Raw genomic sequence first — 2,808 nt, 5'->3', positions numbered from 1 at the left:
TGGGTCGTCTCACTCACTCGCCGGCCTGCGCTCCGGGTCTGTTCAGGACTCCGCGGCCTGGGTCGTCTCACTCACCCGCCCGCCTGCGCTCCGGGTCTGTTCAGGACCCCGCGGCCTGGCAAGAATCATTCTATATAATCATATTTTTTTTTTAATTTAATCATGTATTTATTTATTTATTTATTTGGTACAGGGTTTCACTACACAGCCTGGACTTGTAGTGATCCTCCTGTGTCAGCCTCCCCAGCACTGGGATTACAGACGTGCACCACCATGCCTGGTTTTGGTGGCCAGCGTGGTGTGTCTGAGGCACTGACGCCAGCACAGCATACGGTACCAGGGATCAAACCCAGGTCCTCGTGCTTGCCAGGCAGGTGTTTAGCCTGCTGAGCTGTCTCCCCAGCCTTGTTTATCACTTTTAACTAGCTTTTGAAATAACAGTTTGCCACCTCAGTCACCACACTATTGTCTGTGTAGACAGAGGACTGCCGTGGTACAGAGGATATGAACACCACTTGTGTATGGCCCTGGAATTCCCTCTGGTGTCAGCAGCTTTGCTGTCCTGTCTGGCTGCCCTTCGCAGTGGAGAAGCTGGCATGGGCTTGCCTGGCTGGATGAGTGAGCAGTGGGCGGACAGCGAGGGAGGAGGGCCCGTGTACACTGTTGGTGCAGCGCCTGGAGAGTTAGGGCCTCCGGCGGCTGTGGCCTGCTTAGTGCTGTGCAGTTGTCTGTTAAACTGTTTTTGAAGATTTCTTACTACCATTTATCAAACAGTAATGACAGTAACATAATGGTAGCAGTGACGTTTTTATTGCTTTCTGTTTATCAGGCAGTACTTTCAAGTACTTTATGTAATTAGTCATTACTCTTTTTTACTGAGACAAAATCTTGATAAATTGCCCACATTGACCCGAAATTGTGATACTACTGCCTCAGTCTCCTAAGCAGCTGAGATTACAGGATCGTGTTACCACGTCAGCTAATCATTTCCTATTAATCTTGCTAATAATCCACGTAGCTCCCATTTGATAGATATGGACTTGGAGGTAGTGAGAAGCTAAGTAGTTTGCCCAATTTCTCACCTAGTTTTACGTGATGGAGCCAGGTTCTGACCTAGGTAGTTTGACTCCAGAGCCAGCTCTCTTAGCCCTGTTCTGGTTCACTCAGATGTAAGGCCCAACCTTCCATCATTAGAAATAAATTAGTGTTTATTGGTTGACGTTCAGCTTTTATGTGCTGTATAACACAGTGCAGTTGTGCACAGACCAGTTGTGTGGATAAGCCAGAAACCTGGGACAGAAAAGGACTTGTTTCTATGTCACCAAGCAAGACAAGGTTTCAGAGTCAAGAAGTTGTATCTAATCTCCTTTTTCCTTCGGGGATTCTCTTGGTGAAGTTGGTAGTAATGTTTTGGTTTCTATCTTACAACCTAATCCTTCAGTGCCGACGTAACATGGTAATTTGTACAGCGACGTTCACTGGTACCTAGCAGCAGCAGATTTCCAGAGTATGACAGGGAGGTGACAGACAAGTCATTGTGGGTCAGGTGGTGCAGCATGTGGTGGTCTTTTCACTCCCTCAATGCCTTCGCTAGTTGAAAGTGAGAATTTCTGCCCTGACTTAGATCACTTCCCCCAGTTTGGGGAAGATTGACATGTCTACTCTGCTGCAAAGGTCTTTGAAGAACATTTTAGAAGCTAGGGATTTAGTAGCTCAGCAAGACCAGCTCGGTTAGATGCCACTGCGAAGCTCTCCCCCATTTTCTGCTCATCTGTTCTGGGTGGGCCTGCTGGATACCTTGGCCTCGATGAGAAGGCCTGAGACCCAGATGCAGCATACCTGTAATTTGCCAGGATATTGCAGCTGCTCAGTATGAGGGCCAGGATCTCAAGCAGATATTTCTAACCTCAGAAAAACAGGTACTCACGGCTCCTGTTCCAAGCACTGTTACAAAGTCATTGTTTACTAGCTCTCTGAATTCTAAGATTCCCCTTGAAGTGGAAGCTATCACCCTTGATCTATAGGTGAAGAAACCAAGGAGTAGAGGAGTTAGGTAGATTGGTGAGGTTCAGAAGCCACTATGTTACACAGCTATGATTGAATTCAAGCCACCGAGCTCGAAGCCCGTCGGCCACTCCATGAGACCACGCTCTTAAGAGCCTCATCCTTACAGTCACCTGCCTAAGTTGCCCCAGTAGTACCCAACTTTTTTTTTTAATAGTGCCTCACTGAATCAGTAAATTCCCTTTCTTGGACTCAAACATCTGATCCTCTGAGTCAGCCTCCCAGAGTACTCAGATTATAAACCTTTACCACCAGGCCTGTTAGGGTAGTAATCTTGAGATTGGGAGAAAGTTTGAGAAGATAGACTAGAGAGTAAAAATTAAACCAGGCCGCTCATTTCTTGTTCCACCGCCACATATGGCTTTGGGCTGACTGCTCACTCAGTTGTAGCAGGATTCATGGACCTGGCATTTTGCCTCTTCCAGGGCAATTCTGCACTGTAGCTAAGATGGTGACTGACCTAATACAGAGGCCAGCTCCCTGTGCACATTGCTGGGGGTCACCAGACTATCGAATGTGCTCTAGTTCTGTAGATCTCAGCTTTGCTGGTGGTCAGAGTTCAGCACAAGCCAATTACAAGTCTTTTCTATAGCATGGTATATTCCAGAGGCATTCTTGTTTTATGTTTGTGTTCTGGAGGAATTTGATCATTAGAGGTATAATTTTACAAATCAAAGTAGAATAAGCATTAAATAAATGAGGGCCCTTTACAGTAGTCCTTTTTTTTTTAATTTTTATTTATTT

General features: G+C 46.1%; 1 protein-coding gene across 1 annotated transcript in view; it reads left to right on the top strand.

The window, feature by feature from the left end:
- Mtor (mechanistic target of rapamycin kinase) overlaps positions 1 to 2,808 on the top strand; it is a 128,350-nt gene that overhangs the window by 51,774 nt on the left and 73,768 nt on the right. The window lies entirely within an intron of this gene.

This window comes from Octodon degus, unplaced genomic scaffold, assembly GCF_000260255.1.
Source record: "Octodon degus isolate 3935 unplaced genomic scaffold, OctDeg1.0 scaffold00113, whole genome shotgun sequence".
NCBI lineage: Eukaryota > Metazoa > Chordata > Mammalia > Rodentia > Octodontidae > Octodon > Octodon degus.
The sequence above is the reverse complement of the archived record's forward strand: the minus strand, read 5'-3'. Positions and strand labels throughout refer to the sequence as shown.